We start from the raw sequence: 18,520 nt of genomic DNA, 5'->3' as shown, positions 1-18,520 counted from the left end.
GGTCTCGCTGCCCAGGCGGGTCTCCAACCCGCGGGCTCAGGCAATCCATTCACCTCAGCCTCCCAAAGGCTGAGCCACCGAGCCCGGTTCTTTTTTTGTTAATGAGTTGGAGTCTCTGCCACCCAGGCTGGAGTGCAGTGGTGTAATCACAGCTCGTTGCAACCTTGACTTCTTGGGCCCAGGCAGTCCTCCCACCTCAGCCTTCCACACAGGTGGGACCATTGGCATGAGCCTCCATGCCCAGCTAATTTTTTGATTTTATGTAGAGATGGAGTTTTGCTGTGGGCCAGGCAGGTCTTGAACCTTGGGCTCAAGCAGTCCTCCCACTTCAGCCTCCCAAAGTGCTGGGATTATAGGCATGAGCCATTGTGCCTAGCCTAAGAGGGAAGATTTGAAACAGGGGATTAACCCTCTGGGTGCTTGTTGTGAGACCTCCCGCATGTGTCGTCCCCCAGCCCCTGCACCCTTTGTAATCGTTGATGGGGAAGGGGTTGTTAGTATGACAGACCTATGACTTCCAGTGTCTTTGGGAAAGGTCACCTCAGGCCTGTTCAGCAAGAGTGTCACCCTCAGTATTTGTTCCCAAGAAGGGCTGAGACCACGATAAAATGATATTCTTTATTCTAATTATAGAAGTCGTATGTTTTCAATCGGGAGATACGGAAAAAAGTTGAAAGAAGAAAACAAAATTCATCTATGCTCTCATACCCAGAGTTAACCGAGGTATGATCTAGCAGTACATGTGTAAATGTTTGGATGAACATGCTCCGTTTAAAATTTTCCTTTTGAAATTGAGCTCATGGTGTGGCTCTGTTCTGGAGCCTGCTTCCCCCCGTGACACATTTCTGGGCATTTTTCTGGGTCTTTGATCTTCTGAGTCAGGAGTCGGCACACTTTTCTTTTGGTGTGTATTCAGGATTTGTGTGCTGTGCGGTCTCAGCTCTGCTGATCTCACCTTGTAGGTGGAAGGCAGCCATCGATGATGTGCAAATGTGGGGGTGCAGCTGTGTGTCTGTAAAACTTTATTTGCAAAACTGAGCTGTTGGATTTGACCCGGAGGCCGCAGTTTGCTGACTCCTGTTCTAGGCCATTCACTGTCATGTATTTAATTAATTCCCTAGTGATGGGAACTTGTCCCATTATAGTTTCTCTTTCTTGTAAACCACTCTGCATTGAAAATCTTTTTTTCTATCTTTTTTTTTTTTTTTTTTCTTTGAGTTGGAGTCTCACTCTGTCGCCCAGACTGGAGTGCAGTGGCTGCTCCCGGCCACTGCAGCCTCGATCTGCTGGGCTCCGGCCATCCTTCTTCCTCAGCCTTCCGAGTAGCCGGAATTACAGGCGTGCGCTACCAGGCCTGGCTGATTTTTTTTTTTATTTATTGTAGAGATGAAGTCTCACTGCCCTGGCAGGTCTTGAACCCGCGGGTTCAGGCAATCCACTCACCTCAGCCTCCCAAAGGCGCGGGATTACAGGCTGAGCCACTGAGCCCGGCTTTTTTCTATCTTTTAATTGTAGCAATAAAACTGACCATCCTATCCATTTTTAAGTGCACCATTCAGTGGTGGTGTGTATACTTACAGTGTGGTGCATCTGACAAATCTGAACCCAGTGGGTGTTTCTCCATCTTGGTCTGGTCAAGAGACTGGGCTTGCTAGCCTAATGGGGGTGCATTTAAGATGCTGGGCATGTGTTACCAAGTCATTGGCCTTCCAGAGGTTGCCGCAATGGACCCTCCGGCTTAAGTAGTGACAGCCTTGGCACATCGAGAGGGAATGGTGGCACGTCCCTTGCGGAGGTCCCGCCTTCAGAATTTTGGGGAGCAGGATTTAAAACAGCCATTCCAGAGAAGCAGCTCCCTGTCCGCCAGCTTTTCTCATTTGGGGAAGACGAGAAAAACCCTGCAAACCAAAAAATAGCTATGAATACTGGGCCAGACCGAGAGGGTGGCTGGGTTGAAAAACACACCCACCCTCTAGAGATGTTTGGTTAGCACCTGAGCTCAGTTGTCTGAGGAGCCTGGGTGTGAGTGTCATTTGGTCTCTATCCTGCTGTGTGACCCCAGGCACATCACTTAACTTCTCTGGGTCTCAGGATTCTCTGTCAAAATGGGCATGATGTAGACTCTCCTCTGGTAGTGAGGCTCAGGGCAGCAAAACTGGGCATTCTTACATAGCGCCGTGACCAGCACAGAGTAGTTCCTCAACAATGATGTCATTGTTATTGCTTGTGTTCTTGTAATTATTTTTGGTACCTCTGCGTCAGAAAAGTCTGAGCATATGTGTAGTAGTGGCATCTGCGGCCCTTTGCGGTTCTCAGCAAGTCTTTCCTTCTTTGTGCTTATATCGTCTTGCAAGGCAGGTATTGCTGTCCCCACGTTAAAGGTGAGAAAACGGAGGCTCTGTCAAGAAGGCAGGGACCAACTGGAGGCCAGCCACGTGTTAGGATGAGGGGGAAGGTCTCGAAGGGTTTAGCCTGTGTCTTTGACTGTAGCTGCCGAGAGATGGGGCCGGAGCAAGCTGGGACCTCCTCTCCTGCTTTACCTGGGCCTCCAGGCGAGACTCAGTCAGAGCATCCTCCTGTCCAGGTGCAGAGGCCCAGCTGGGGTTGGGTGGGGACTCCTTCAGGGAGAGGGATTTCTCAAGCTGACAGGGCCTTCCGGAGGCCATAGCTGCCCACACGGCGAAGTCTGGGCGAGCTTTCCAGAAGATATTCCCATCTGTTTGTCTCTTCTTAGTCAATGGATGGTGGGTCCACACACCCAGAGTCCCTAAAACAGGAGCCTCCTAGATCCCGGGGCCGCAGACCACCTCTGGGTTTAGAGGGGCTTGCTCCCCAGGCACCCATGCAGGAGGGGTCCTGGGTTCATATTCAGCCCCAGCTGCTCCTTTCCCCATCAACTTGCTGATGAACTTAGGTCACCCGCCCTCTCTGGGCCTCGGTTTCTTCATCGCAAACAAGGGTATAGAATCATTTATACTCAGGGTGGCTTCTTAGGGTGGCAGGCTGAGCTCAGATGGGACTCTCCACCCTGCCTCTTGGGACCCAGATGCCCTGGTGTGAGGGCTCACCTCTTGGAGCGGCATGTCCCCCTTCCCAAGTCTTTGTTGGGCATCCTGCCTGTCCTAATAGGGAGCCAGGTCTTGTCCCCCCACACGAGGGCTCTCTGATGGCCATTAGGTTATTGGAGGCCCAGAGAGACCAGGTTCTGATGAGGAAGCTAAGGCTGGTCCAGATCAATGAGAAGGATGCCAGGATCAATTAGCAATGTCTGTCACGGGGGCAGGATGGAAGGAGGTGGCACATGTGAGTCTACATGACGCCCCTCGTAATGGCTACCTGCTTTGGAAAAACTCATGGAAAGATAGAGCAAGTGAGAGGACTTCACAGGGTGTCTGCTGCCTGCAGGCCTGTGGCTTCTTCTGGATGGGAGAAAGGGAGGGAGGTGCCTCTGGAGGGAGCACGCACCCTTGGGCTCAGGTGGAAGCTTTCACCCCAGACGGTTGGAGTGTCTAGCCATTCTTATTTCCTGGTCTCATGTTTTGTGCTGGATGTGTGATCAACACAGGGAGATCTCTGGACACTCTGGGTGGGTTGCCAGGTAAAATGCAGGACCCAGTTGACTGAGAATTTCAGGTACATGGCGGGTCACTTTTTAGGGTACATCCCTTGCTATATTTGCTAAGCGCGACAAGCCTGTCTCTGAGCATTGTTTGCCCAGGGAGGAAGTGCTCGTTCGGACAAAAGCCAGGATGGAACTACTTCTTGAGGATTCTGAGGTGTCTGTGAGTCCAGCCCCAGTGGACTCTGGGCCCAGTCCTGCCCATCTGCTGCCTGTCTCCTCGAGGCAGCAGTGGGGTCAGCCTGACTGGTGATGGGGTTCGGTTCTGACCTGGAGATGCTGTTGTGCCCCCGGCTGGGCCCCAGGCTGTACAGTCAGCCCCCTTTGTGCTGTGAGATGGCCCTGTGAGAGGTCTGGTACACTCAGCTTCATGGGTGAGGCCTGGGCCGGGAGGTGTGGGAAGTGCCTTCGAGACCACATGGGGTAGGAGGCTGGACTCTCAGCTTGGGGCTGGGACTTTCCCTGTGCCTTCCTTCCACCGGGCACTGCCCAGGGGAGTCCTGCCACTCCCTCTGGACTTGTCCCTCCAGACCTCCTCAGCCTTCCGTGTGATCTCACATCTGAGCGAACAAAGGCATTTGTTTAGCATGCATTCATTCATTACCTTGGTGACTATTGAACAGCCCTGTTTGCCAGGCACAGTGTGGACAGTGAGGGACACAGCAGGAAGGTAGAGTCAGCGTAATGATCACACAGACTGTTGCTCAGTTGCTAGGTGGGATGGGCTCCAAACATGCAGTCAGTGTAGGTAACGAGGAGACCCGGCCTCGGCTCAGGGTAGTAGAGGGAGGCAGTTGGGACCGTGAGCCACCCCCCTCATGAGCTTGTCTGCCCGCCCCCTTCATCCGCTCTTCCTCATAGCAAACTTCCTGAGGCCAGAGAGGTGTGGTGACCTGCCCAAGGTCACACATCACCTCAAGACCTCTGCTTTGGTCAGAACCACCCTTCCTGTCATGGTGATGTCAGAGAATGGCTCTTGCTGCTACTTCCTGGCTGTGCCACCTTGGGCCTCAGTTGTCCCCCTTGTGAAATGGGGCCTGTGGCACCTGCTGGGTTAGCTGGTGCATGTAGGAGACAGCAGTTGGCATTTTGAAAAGCTGGTGCAAATATTTCCTGTTATTGTGCCTTATAACCAGTAATGGCCACAGCATGTGTTTTCAGGGATGACCTGGTCACACCTAACAATCCAGACATTCAGTGGGGTCTCACACCCAGAGAGGGCCCTTCCCTGGGCTTACTAAGCCCTGTGGCTCAACCTGGAAGCCCCTTGACTGGGTTCTGAGCCTGCTGGGTGCGTCTGGGAAGGAGGGCTGCCCAGCTGAGGGTTAGGGGAGACCTCCCATTGCCTTTTGGCCCTTCCAGTCCACTTGAGGAGTTTACCTTTTTGAGTCCCTGCTAGCCCCGCAGAGTCGGGGAAGGCCCAGGCGGGAGTCTCCGACGTCAGGGGAAGTTTGGGGAAAATCTCTAAGTATCTGAACTTTGAGAATTGAAAGTAATCAGTCATCAAAAAGTTACAAACGTCTCTCCTGCTGGGCCCTGGAGACCCAAAGTGAGCACCCTCTGTCCAGCCCGGGAACTCCAGTGTGGGGCGACCCTGGGAACCAGGGAATGTGGGGGGTCTTGAAGGAGCCTTGGGCACACAGAATTTAGAAAGACGTTCCCCCGAGGTCTCAGATTACACAAGTGTGCCAGGTGGGCAAAGACAGGAAGGGCATCGGTGGTCGTAAATGGCCCGAGGAAGCTCTAGGATGGCCTAGCAGGGGTTCCCTGCTCTGGGCGATGGCGGGCGAGAGGGTTCCCAGGGAGAGGGCAGTCCAGCTCGGCGACCTCGGAGGGTCTGGATCCATTTGTGGCACCGGCCCAGAACTGGAAGGCCTTATTTGATGTTTCCAGGAGCCCCGAAGACGTTGTTCAGCTGTTGTTTTGATGATGACTTCGGGACAGACAGGCCCTGCCCTCACCCAGCATGGCTGTGAGAGGTCCGCAGGCGTGGCCAGAAGCCCCGAGAGGAAACCCACTCCAATGAGATGTCTAACCCAGTTTGCTGATTCACGTGGTTTGGGAGCCTGTGAAGTCCTTGTGGGCGGGGGGTGGCGGCAGCAGTGCCATCGAAAGCAACTTGGTTCGAAGCTGCTTGTTTGACATGTTTGACACAGAACACCGGATGGAGGAACTGTGTATCTGGTGTTTTCCCTGCACGACCCAATCTCCAGCCCTCGGGGTGTTTGTTTCTGCCTCTCCCAGCATTTAGCTGGATGCTAAGAAGGGGCAGAGTCAAGGTCAAGCATTGGTTGGACAAGTAAGTGCATGAAATAAAAGATGGCTGTTCTGGCCGGGCTCGGTGGCTCAGCCTGTAATCCCAGCACTTTGGGAGGCCGAGGTGAGTGGATTGCCTGAGCCCGCGGGTTCGAGACCCGCCTGGGCAACTTGGTGAGACCTCATCTCTACAATAAATCAAAAAATTAGTCGGGCATGGTAGCGCGCGCCTGTAGTTCCAGCTACTCGGAAGGCTGAGGCGGAAGGATTGCCGGAACCCAGCAGGTCGAGGCTGCGGTGGCCGGGAGCGGTTACTGCACTCCAGTCTGGGTGACAGAGTGAGTCTCCAACTCAAAAAAAAAAGATGGCTGTTCTTTCTCAGGCAGGGGTGTACTGTTTCTCCTGAGAGCAGATTGTGTGTTGAGGTACTTCCTTGTGTAATTCGAGATGGCCCATTTTACAGATGGTGCAACTGAGGTCCCTTGCAGCTTTAGCCATGAGTGGCAGTGTTAGGTTCCAACCAGAATTTTTCGGGTGATGCACTGCAGGCGAAGGTGGAACTAGGTGAAGCGATCTTGGGGAACAGAGGCCCCCAGGGAGGCGCTGCCAGGGAATACAAGCGCAAAGGTGAGGAGGGCCCTCCTGTCTGCAGACTGTGCAGGCCGGAGTTATGTAGAACTTGGCCATCTGGGGGGTCAGCAGGAACTGATTGACCAAATAAATAGATGAGTCAAGTAAAAAGGATGGATTTCTTGGCTATTTATAGTTGTGGCCTAAATCTCAGGCATCCTTGCCCACAAGGGGCAAGGGAGCTGTTTTCAGATGGCCCAGGCTATCCACAGGGCCAATAAGCTGATTAAGTCCCAGGCTGCCGTGGTGGGACACGTTGCAGGATGGCCAGCAGGGGAGAAAGCTCTGTGGAGGCCGAGGGGCGGCGCCTAGGGGCAGGAGCCAGGAAGGCAGCAACTGCCTTTCCAGAGATGGTGTGGGCTGGGGCAACCCCTGGCTTTTGCCCCTTTCCCTCTGTGCTTTGTGGAGATTGGCCACCCCCTGGATGTTGGCCACCTAACTGCTCTGGCCAGTCTGGATTTTTTCTTCTTTTTAGTTGGGGTCTCACTCTGTCACCCAGGCTGTAATGCAGTGGCACGGTCATCGCATCCTTGACCTCCTGGGCTCAGGTGGTCTTTCTGCCTCAGCCTCCCGAGTAGCTGGAATTACAGGCACGTGCCACCATACCTCGGCTAATTTTTAAATTTTTTGTAGAGACAAGGTCTCACGGTGTTGCCCAGGTAGGTCTTGAACTCCTGGTCTCAAGCAGTACCCCCAGCCTTGGCCTCCCAAAGTGCTGGGATCACAGGCATGAGCCAATGCACCCAGCCCGGTCTGAGTTTAAGTGGTGAACAAATCTCTTCCCTAGCCTGAGGGGACAGTATTTAGTAATCACAGCAGGTGTACAGGGCTCTCACCAATTATGAGCATAATTAAATGGGAAGATCTTGGGCTGTTATTGCTGCTGCTGCTGCTGTTTCTGTGACTGAGGCCGGCTGCTGCCTGCTCCATGAAGGTACGTGTGGTCTGGGCTGACTCAGGAGACCTGGATTTTAATCCTTGCTGGTTAATTTGGAAAATAACTCCCCTGCCTCCTGCCGGCTTCACTTTCTTCCTGTGTTAGGTTGAGGGCGTGGCATTTTGTGGCGTCAAAGGTTACGGCCAGGAGATGTCCAGAGCCCAGTGGTGAAGGACCCAGTACTTGGAGTCCACCCCTTCCTGGCTCTGCAAACTTTGTCAAGTTGCTTAACATCTCTGAGCCTCAGCTCCACGTGTGCGCAGGGGTAAGATCCCTCATCTCACAGGGCGCTTGGTAAGGACAGGGTAAAACAATGTGTCACCGCTGTCCCCGGGTTATGCACATGGCAGCGTTCAGCCCAGGGAGCCAGCACTTGCTAGGTGGTGGAAGGATTTTGCACACACTTAAGGCATTTCAAGTGTGCTTTTTGATGCTACAAAATCTCATTACCTTCGGACTAATTAGGAGAGAAGCGAGCAGCTGTGATCAGTGAAAAGTGATTTAAGGAAAGAAGGAAAATATTTAGCATGATTAAAAGATTACTGTTAGCTAGGATTATATAGCGTGCCCAGCTCTGTGCCAGGCCTGTAGTGTCAGCTGCAGTGATTAGTATGTCCACATTAGGAGACTGGCTGGAGTTAGGAGGACAAAGGGTTGCTATGGCAGTGAGCCCTGGCTGTGGCCCTGCCCCTGCCCCGGGGCATCCTCCGACTGTGTGGGATTGCTGTTGAGGAATGAGCAGCGTCAGGGAAGTCTTCCAGAGGAGGCTGCCTGTGATGAGAGCCGGAGAGAGACTTCTAGGTTGGGAACAGCCTGTAAGCATGCGCCCAGGCCCCTCGCCTCCCAGGAACAGTGTGGGGGGAGCTTTGTGATACAGGAACCCTCTGGTTCATGTCTGCTTCAGGGCATTCTTTATTAGCTGCGTTTTTCTGGAAAACAAGGTCTCTGAGCACCCGGGCTGTGCAGAAGGGGCATTGTGACCTCATGACCGGATAGTCTGAGGCCCAGAGCCAAGTGCTGGGTGTCCTTCACACGCTTTGTGGCCTTTTCTGTGCCTCAATGTCCCCGACTCTGGTAAGTCACGCTTGTTTGTCCATCTGTGGCCCCGTCTGCTCACAGAGCCTCTGTCCCTTTCCAGAACCACACTGGGCTCCCTTCTATGACTCACAACCTGTGAAGTCACCAACAGCTGCAGTTACCTGGGACATGGGGTTCAGAGGACCCTGCCTGCAGGAGGAGGGCATAGGAACAAATGTGGGAAACCTTCTGTAAGACTTAATTCCCAATCCCGGGGACTGGTAGGACAGCCACCTTCCTCAGAGGCCTCCTGTGTGGAGGAGGGTGTGGCTTCCCTTGCTGAGGATGTGAGCCCAGGTCGATCCCCCAGGCCCCCAGGGGGACCCTCTGTTTTCTCACCTCCTCAGCCCACATCCTTGCTGGATGGAGCGACTGTCCCTGAGGTAGTCACCAGGCGGATGGGATCGGCAGAACCTTCCCTTGGGGTCAAGGACCCCCATGGAATTTGGGACTCTGGATTTCTGGGCCTGGAAAGAGTCCCCCAAGGACCCCCAGGAGTTGGCATGTTCCAGGAGACCCAGGCAGCAGGGCAGGGGGAAGAAGCAGCGCTGGGTGTGTTGAGCCCACCTGGAACAGCAGAGACAGCCTCTCATCCACGCGAAAGTAACCTCTTCTCTGCTCGGGCCTCAGTTTCCCCACCTGTGAAACGAGGACAGTAGGCTATATGACAGTGTTGAATTTCACCTGCTAGTTCAAGTTCAAATACTAAATTTGGGTCATGGATGGAGTGGCTCGCCCTTGGACTGGCAAGACTATTTTACTGCCTTATAGGGATTTAAAAAATAAACCAGGCTCGGTGGCTCAGCCTGTAATCCCGCGCTTTGGGAGGCTGAGGTGAGTGGATTGCCTGAGCCCGCGGGTTCGTGACCCGCCTGGGCAACTTGGCGAGACCTCATCTCTACATAAATCAAAAAATCAGCCGGGCGTGGTAGCGCGCGCCTGTAATTCCAGCTACTTGGAAGGCTGAGGCGGAAGCCAGAGCCCAGCAGGTCAAGGCTGCGGTGGCCAGGAGCGTGCCACTGCACTCCAGTCCGGGCAACAGAGTGAGACTCCAACTCAAAAAAAAAAAAAAGTTTTTTTCTTTTACATCATGGTGAGAGTAGTTGGTCACTATTTTTCATTTTTATTTTTATTTTTATTTTTTGAGTTGGAGCTCAGGCAATTCACTCACCTCAGCCTCCCAAAGTGCGGGATTACAGGCTGAGCCACCAAGCCCGGCTAGAAAAAGCATTTTTAACATCAAAAAATTAGGAAGGCTGTAATGTCAGAAGGCAGGAACATCTCACACCACAGCCTGGGTAAGGCTTCACCCCAGAGTGTCACAGCCCATGGTCTGGCCTTGAATGGTCATGGAACAAAGCTCTGAGACTATCGAAGAGCCAGCCACGGTCATCACAGTTGTCTGAGCCTCCTCGGCAGGTGGTCCATCCAGATTAACTCCAGCTGGAGTGGATATTCACCTTCACACAGGGAGTTTTTTGAGTCAGAGTCTCCGTCGCCGAGGCTGGACTGCAATGGCATGGTCATGGCTGCCGCAGCCTCCACCTCCTGGACTCAGGTAACCCTTCCATCTCAGCCTCCCAAGTAACTGGGACTACAGATGTGCACCCTCATACCCAGCTAACTTTCTTGTTTTTTGTAGAGATGAGGTCTCATTGTGTTGTCCAGGCTGGTCTTGAACTCCTGGGCTCAAGCAGTCCTGCCTCAGCCTCCCAAAGTGCTGGGATTCCAGGTGTGCGTCACTGAGCCTGACCAACACAGGGAGTTTTCACAGACGCTTCTCTGTGCACCTGGTCCCATGCCAAGCAGCGTACCTGTGTCAGCTGGTGTGATCACCATTGCCCTGGAAAGCAGTTGCCACCATCGGCCATGTTTTGTTGGTGAGGAAGCCAAGGCACGCAGAGCAGGCTGCCCGGGTCGCAGCCCTGGGGCTTGAGCCTGGTCAGCCGGCTGCTGAGCTTCCCAGCGAGTGCCCCTACCCCAACCTCCATCTCCTTGCCTGTAAGCTCTGGACTGATCTGTCATTCAGTGATCCCGAGTGAGGGGGGTCCCAGGTGCCCAGGGACTGTCAGCAGGGACCTGCGGGGCCTTAAGACTGCCAGGCTGAGGGGTCCTCATATATGATTCCTGCAGTTGCAGCCATCTGTCTTCCTCTCTGGAAGGTTTTGCTCCCAGTTGCCCAAGCGGCCGCAGGTGGAGAGAGGCCGCTGGCTGCCCTATCCAGGTAGCTGGTCTGCCATCCCTCCAGTGAGTTACTGGGGCCACCCTGCAGCCCCATGTCCTGGCAGTGTCCGCAGCAAAGCCCTTTTCTCCTTTCAAGTCCAGGCCCAGCCCCTTTAACGTCTGTCTCCTCAGCTAAGTGGATACCACCACCTTAAGGGCTAGAGATTGCACAGCAAGGAAGAGGTCCCAGATCCCGGGCTCTGGGAATTTCATGGCCATGACCTTTGACACCATTAAATCACACCCCCTCAACCTGGCACAGGAAGAAACCAACCAGCAGGAGGCGGGAGAATTATTTTTCAAATTAACCAGCAAGGATTAGAATCCAGGTCTCCTGAGTCAGCTGCAGCCGTGTGTACCTTCATGGGTTCTCAGCATCTTGTATGGGGCACTGGGGTCTTGGTCTGTCTCCCTGCCCCTCCACTCTGCTCTCTTCCTTTCCTCGGGCACCTGCCCGAGAAGCTCCCCCAACTATACCCAGGGCTGGGAAGGGAGGTAACAGCAAGCTTCCACAGCTTGCTCACATCCCGAGGGAGCCACCAGCCCAGGACACTTGCGTCACTGCTTAGTCAGCTGGTGTAACAACGGGGACCCCGGGGTCTCCCTAACGTACCCACTGCAGAAGAGCAGACCAAGTCCCTGGGAGGCCTAGGGAGAGTTGGAATAGAAGGGAGGACAGGCTAGACCCAGTGGTTCATGGTTGTGATCCCAGCACTTTGGGAGGCCGAGGCAGGAGGATCGCTTGAGCCCAGGAATCGGAGATCAGACCGGGCAGCATAGCAAGACATTGTCTCTACAAAAAAAAAAAAAAAATTAGTCTGGTGTGGTGGCTCGTGCCTGTAGTCCTAGCTACTTGGAAGGCTGAGGCGGAAGGATTGCCGGAGCCTGGGCGGTCGAGGTTGCGGCAGCCATGATCACACCACTGCACTTGAGCGTGCCCTGTGGCTCATTCCTGTTCTTGGAGATGCTGCCTGAGGCCTGCTCAGCTGAACTATGCCTTCACCAGGGTGCGGAGCCAAGGACTCCTTTGCCCTTTGCCCCCGGGCTGAGGGTTGGCCTCTGAGGCTTCTTCCCAAGGAGCCGAGAAACAGGCCCCCCTCAGCTCCCCAACCCCAGAAGCCCAGCTCACTCTCTCGCCTTGATTTCTCAAACTCCTTTTCACCTTAGCAAGTGGATGAAGGCGTGTTGGGTTTGAATTCAGGCCCTGCCACTCACTCACTGGGTAGCCTTGTACCATGTCACGTCTGTTCTCCGAGCTTGCCATCCTGTTTTGTGAAGTGTGGACCAAGGTGTCCATCGCCAGGGGCCTGGTGAGCTGCGGTGATAGGAGTAGGAGACCCTCCGGCAGGTTCTTAAGCCTGGGGCAGTGACTGTGAAAATGACCCTGGGCTCAGTGGGGCTGGTAGGAGTGAAACTCAGCCTGGCCCAGCCCCCAGCTGCCGACAGTCTGGCAATCAAGACCCCGTGCACACACACATGGGCAACGCACATGGGCACACATGCATTGTCATGGGCCAGCTGTAGTGTCTTCCCAGTTTGGTTTTGTGTTAATTTGCCAAGTGTCCCCAGCTCATTGGTGTACCCCTATTCTCAGTCTCACCTAACTATAAGGTTTGGTGTGGGCTGGGCGCGGTGGCTCAGCCTGTAATCCCAGCACTTTGGGAGGCCAAGATGAGTGGATTGCCTGAGCCCGCGGGTTCGAGACCCGCCTGGGCAACTTGGCGAGACCTCATCTCTACAATAAATAAAAAAATCAGCCGGGCGTGGTAGCGCATGCCTGTAATTCCGGCTACTTGGAAGGCTGAGGCGGAAGGATCGCCGGAGCCCAGCAGGTCGAGGCTGCGGTGGCCGGGAGCGGCCACTGCACTCCAGTCTGGGTGACAGAGCTAGACTCCAACTCAAAAAAAAAAAAGACTTGCGTGGTAAACTGGTTTAGCAGTACAGACTCCTAGGTCCCTGCCTTGAAGGAGGTCTGGGTGGGCCCAGGTGTCTGCATTTTCAGCCAGTGTCCCAGGCAACTCTGAAGTTCCCCGTGTGAGGGTTTTGGTCATCCACCAGTCCCTCTGAGAGCCCAGGGACTTCAGCAATGGATAGCTTTACAGATCATAGGCCCCATTTTACAGATGACAAAACTGAGGTTTCCCAAGGAGACCTCTGACCTCTGTCCAAAGTTGCATGGTTTTGAATTAGAGTCCAGCGCCTGGTGAGTGGTGGGGGTGACTGGAGCCAGAGGAGGCAAGAGGGAAGAGTTTGGGGTGGGCAGGAAGGGCTTTCAGGAGGAGGTGACACTTGACCAGGGTCTTCAGGGTGGGTGGGATTCACCTAAATGTAAGGCAACCCACTAGCCAAGCACAGACTTGAAGAGGGTCCTGCTGGGGGGAATGAGGAGGCTCGGAGACTCATACCGGACAAGGGGAGAAATAAGGTGGCAGAGAGCGGGGACAAGGTGGACAGTTATGGTGAACCTCGGATTCCAAGAGAGAAGCTTAGAGTTGATTCTCCAGGCAGCTGGGAGCCACTGTGAGTTCTTGATCTTGGAGGCTGACACAGTAGGCATTTGGGGTTTGTAAGAAAAAAGCCTGGCTAAGCCGGTGGGAGCAGAGGTCAGGGCCTGCCTCTGAGGGGTTTCCAGTGGTGGTGTAGCCTCTGGTGACGCTGCGTCAGCCACCAGAAGGCAGCGTCATTTTCCCAGCACTGTCAGAACTTAAGTAGAATGGCAGTGGAAAGTTAGGGGAGATGGACGCCACGGGGTGGGGTAGGTCATCCTGAGAGGTGCACGTGGGAGAGGTCCGTGTGTGTGTGTGTGTGTGTGTGTGTGTGTGTGTGTGTAGGAAGATCGCAGTTGAAAGACGTCCTTCCTCCCTTGAGCCCAGCCCAGCCCATGTGGATTTTAATGCTGAGTTTCTCTTCTAGCCAAGCAGTAGCTGCTGTTAGGCACCATCTTGTAGAGCTGGAAGCTGCCACCACTGCCGCCGCGCCAACATCTGCCAGCCTGACAGAGTTAGATTTGAATCCTGGCCACCCGGGTTTGGAGTGAGAGCTTACTTTCAGTCTCTGGTGCCTGCTGTGTTCCACCAGGCTGGGACTGTCGGGCGTCCCACCCTCCACCGCCTCCTTCGACCTCAGGTTCCCTGCTGAACCAAGTGCCCTCCAGCTCCGATGGGCCATCTGTGGAAGAGGCTGGTGTCCTCAGCTTGTCGGCTCATCGGTCTGCTCATCTCTAAGTGGGTTTGAATGGACTTCTCTGGCCCTGCTCTGAGGCTTTGCTTACGTGTACTTGACAGACCTGTAAGGCCAGGGAAGACTAACTTCAGAATTGTTTTTGGAAGGTGCTCAGGGAACAAGCATATTGTTTAGTGAATATCGACTTTCTAAAGATTTGGGGCTCATCTCTGCATGAAAATAAGCTTTGTGGAGTTTTGACCATTTTGGGGCACTCTGCTCGGGTGTCAAGGGCCCGTCTGGTTCCACCCCTCCTGCCGTCCGTGGCCCTAGCTGGGCACGCAGCGTCTGCTGGGCTCTGCTCTGTCACCTTCACAGAGGAGCCCTTGGACTGCCACAGCAGAATGCTGCTTGTCCCTGTACCGAGTGTCCCCAGATCCCCAGGCTCTGGATGTTCCTCCTGCCACGTATACGCTGTGCTGGGCCTTGTGCCACGTGCCAGGATGCAGACCCTGGAGACTGGGGAGCAACACAGTGGCAGGACAGACCTGGCATGTGGCGACAAGGGTGGAGGGACTGTGGGCCCCAGGGTGGCTGTCCAGGAGGTTGGCCCATCCAACCTGGGGTGTAGGGTTGCCTGCTCACTACTCAGGAATATTGGGCAGGCAAGGGCACAGCTTGAGCCGAGGTAGGGGCTGAGAAAGGGTGGGGCATGGGCTCAGCACCCCCAGGATCTCGGGCTGGTCTGAGGGTAGAGGATGCGGAACACGGGGTGTAAGTGGACCAAGCCCCTGTGCTCTTGCGGGGAGGGGGGCAGAGCGGATGGCACCAGTGGCAGACAGCGCTATCACCACCTCTGTCTTGCTAAATCCCAGGCTGTCTCATTCTTCTGGCCCCAAACTCTGAGTCACTATAAGGTAAGGGTGGAGCTAAAGAAGGAAGAAGAAAGTCATCCTCACTGAGAAGAGGAACAGGGAGTGGAGGATGTTTGCAAACATTTAGTGAACTAGCACTTTCACATACTGTAGACAGGATGTTGTGCCCATTCTGCAGATGGCAACTCAGAGGCTGAGAGCGAGAAGGTGACTTACCTAGGCGGTACAGCAGAGTGCTCTAACTGGCTTCCAGGAGCTATGACTTCTGGCCCAGGCTGGTGGCCCGACTCCTGCAGGTACCTGACCTTGTCCCCAAGAGCCTGTCTCTCTCCAGCTTGTGTAGAGCAAAGGAGGGCGACCCTCTGTTTGCTTTCCACAGGCAGCAACGGCTGTAGGGTTCTTCCGGCTCAGATGGGGGAGTTCGAGGAAATGGCATGCGAACCTCTCTCCCTTCTCACGTCCTTTTTCTGTGGCCTCCAGAAGTCCTGGGTTCCGCAGAGCTGGTTCAGGCTCGTGGCCTACCCCACCCCACCCCCACTTCCGGTAGCAGCAGGCTGAGGGCTGAGGGCTGGGGCGCTGGGGAAGTTGACGGGCAGAAGTGACAGCCTGGTTGCCTGTGAGTCACTGCCAGGAGGCGGTTGCCTGCTGACTCACCCCCGGCCCCGCTGTTCAGGGCCCCTCAGCTGCCTGATCAGCGCTGGCTGCAGGGGAAACGACTGGAGAAGAGGCTCTGCTCCCTTCCAGCCGGTGCCCAGCCCCTGTGTCCGGAGCTCAACTGGAGGCAGGTGGCCGGGCTGTTACTAGCCAGGACAGCACAACCCAGTGTCTTGGTGTTGGGAGCAGCCCCGTGGTGTGCTTAAGGAAGGCACGCAGCTCCCCAGGTCGGGACCAGGTGGCCCCAAAGCCCCGTGTATACAAGAGTGGCAGGTGTGCCAAGCCTGTCTGCCCATGCAACAGGCCCTGAGCACCTGGGGTGGGCGCTGTGGCGGCTCTCTCCAGCTCCTCCTGCAGCTCAGCTTTGGGCACCCAGTGGTGTCTGGGGGCCCCTGACAGAATCCCAGAGGTTTGCCTTTCCTCCATGAGTTCAGGCTGGGGGCCAAGGGTGTCACGGCCCCTCCTCTTTGAAGTCTTCCTCCTCCTCCCTTGACCGGATATGTACCTCCTGTTCTTCCTCCAGCTGGTCATTTTGTGTCACTTGAACGTGGTGAGCCCCCCTCTCCTTCCCAACTGCCTGCCCAGGGGGAATTGCCCCAGGTAAGCAAGTGGCTGCTCAGAGCAGAGCGGGGGAAGTGACTCCAAGGTCATGTCGGATTGTGAGCCTACTCTTCCTGCCTTCTCCATGCAACTGGGGCCCTGCTTAGTCTCCATGCACAGGGAGATTTTCTGTACATCACTGTTAGGTTCTTGGCCAAAGGGAGCGTATTCTGGCCGCCTGCCCCACGGGCTCTCCTGAGGAGGAAGCTGGGCAGCTCCTCCAGAAAGCCCCAAGTGCCCATAGGGATGAACCCGACCGGGACAGAGTGGGAGCGGTTGAATCCCACCGGGACGGCACAGAACTCAGGATGAATCCAGATCTAGCCCTGGCCCTGGGGCCCTGGGCCTCTTTCCCTCCCACAGACTGCGCTTCTCTGTTTCTTCCCTGGTTCAGCATGCCCCTCTTCATACATGCTGTTCCACTGTTTCCCCAGATCTACACCATGCAGAGCCCGGCTTCAGTGTGGCTCAGAGCATGGCCGGGTGTTCAAATCCCTGGAGTTCAGATCCCAGCCACGTGACCTCGGGCGAGTGGCTTTACTTGTCTGGGCTTGTTCCTTTCTCGGGGCTGCTGCGGAGTGAGTGAGTGAGTTGTGCCTGTTCTGCTTAGCCCAGGGCCTGCCCACAGCAAGTCCTCAGGGGACAGTGCTGGTCCTGACTTACACTCATCCCGCCTTGCGTCCTCTTGGTGCCGTCGTAAGCACCTACTGCTTCGTGCACTTTGTGCCCATCTCCACTTCCTGTGTGATGGCTCCTTAGCGCTCAGCCCTGTGGTGCCCGGCTTCTAAGGGTGCCTGGCAAACAGGGCAGGTTCTCAGTCAGTGTCTCTTCAACAGTCCCTGCTCCATAGCATCCTTGCTCCCGTTTTGGCCCAGACCTCTGAGGTGCAGGGGAAGTCACTTGGCCCTGTGGCCACTCTGACCCGGCCCACTGCCCTTCCCTCCACTCGGCCGCTTGCTCAGGCTGTGCCCTGGAGCACCTCTCTTTAGGCATGGTGTGTGCCCCCGCCATCCTGCCTCACCCCCGCACTTCCCCGGGCCCAGCCCTGTCCCAAGGAGCTCCTGCCGCCTCCTCCCTCCCCTCTGCAGCTGGCACAGCAGCATCCTCCTGCCGTGTCTGTGGCTCTCTGGGGGTTTGGGCCAAGAAGAGGGTAAGACGGTTTGCACCCAGTCCCCCAACCTTGTGTGTCCCTATGAACTGGTTAGGAGGGGAAGATGAAAAGCTGTGTCTGGGACTCACGCTGTGCCCTCTCACTGTGGCACTGTCGTGGAGGCCACTTCCCTGCAGCACCAGCTCCCCTTACCCACCTTTCCTCTAAGCCACAGACTAAGAACTGCCAGGTCTAGCTGGTCCCTATCCAAAAGTCACCTCCCCCCTGTGTGGCACCAACATCACGGAGTCGGGACTTGGGTACAAATCGTGACCCACCGTCCTGGGGGGGACCTCTCCCTCCCCAAACCTCCGTTTCCTGTGAGAGGTGAGGTTATTGAGGCCTGGGAGGGGCAGCTTCTGTGGGTAAGGGTGGGTGTGAGCCAGGCAGGGGCTTTCAGCACGGCTGGGCTTCTCTGAGGTAGACCCCTGCTTTGGTGGAGTGGGAGTACAGTGAGATCAGGAGAGGGCGGGGCCTCGCCCACAGACGCCAAGCCCTGGGTGGACACCCAGCCCTGTCCCCAGAGATGGCGCGTTGTAACAATCCCCCAAGCAGAATTCACTTTCACTGGGGCCACGGTATTTTTGCTCATTGTTTCAACTTTGTTCCGGGCAAAACAATGCCTGGCTTCCTGGATGACCTCACTGGGACAGGCTGACGGGCTGTTGGGCTGTCGGCAGGCCTGCTCCGCATCTCCAGACGAGCCTATGCTACCCTTCACCACGGCCGCCTTAAGTGACCTGGGCAGTAGTGTGACCAGAGAGGATACACTGGCTACAGACCGAGTCCTGCCCCCTCCATGTGTGTGTTTGGCCCACCCGGTGTTCTGGAGATAGAAAATAGCTGTGTGTAGCACCCAGATTTCAGCAGCTCTTGAGAAGCAGGAGTGTCTGGTCCCAGTGGGCCCCAGGCCCAAAGGCAGCAACGGCAGGCAGGCAGGCAGGCAGGCGCAGGGAGTTGAGAGAGCCGCCCGCGGGGATAGCCCCCAGGCCCTGCATCCCGCACCTCCCTGGCCTCTCCCACTGGCCTCCCATGCTCTGTCCCCTGGAGGCATTGGAGCTGCCCTGATGGAGTTAGCCTTTCCTCGGGGATGGATGACAGAGGTCACAGGCCACACCAGTCAATTACGTTACATCTTTAAAACGTGAACTTTTTTTTTTTTTTTTTGAGTTGGAGTCTCACTCTGCCACCCAGACTGGAGTACAGTGGCCGCTCCCGGCCACTCCAGCCTCGACCTGCTGGGCTCCGGTGATCCTTCCGCCTCTGCCTTCCAAGTAGCTGGAACTACAGGCGCGTGCTACCACGACCGGCTAATTTTTTGATTTTATTGTAGAGAC

The 18,520-nt window shown here is 55.5% G+C and overlaps 1 protein-coding gene across 2 annotated transcripts in view; it reads left to right on the top strand.

Moving 5' to 3' along the window:
• SLC6A6 (solute carrier family 6 member 6) overlaps window positions 1-18,520 on the top strand; it is a 71,646-nt gene that overhangs the window by 3,434 nt on the left and 49,692 nt on the right. Inside the window, exon 2 of one of the 2 annotated variants that reach the window (XM_021708119.1) lies at window positions 13,019-13,024. The exons of the other annotated variant lie outside the window; for it this stretch is intronic. The gene's annotated coding sequence lies outside the window, so the exon portion shown is untranslated. The remainder of the gene's footprint in view (window positions 1-13,018; window positions 13,025-18,520) is intronic. 2 annotated transcript variants of the gene reach the window in all.

Source organism: Carlito syrichta, unplaced genomic scaffold (genome assembly GCF_000164805.1).
Source record: "Carlito syrichta isolate Samal-C Ts95f unplaced genomic scaffold, Tarsius_syrichta-2.0.1 Scaffold130730, whole genome shotgun sequence".
NCBI lineage: Eukaryota > Metazoa > Chordata > Mammalia > Primates > Tarsiidae > Carlito > Carlito syrichta.
Note: the sequence above shows the minus strand (reverse complement) of the source record. Positions and strands in the feature narration are given on the sequence as shown.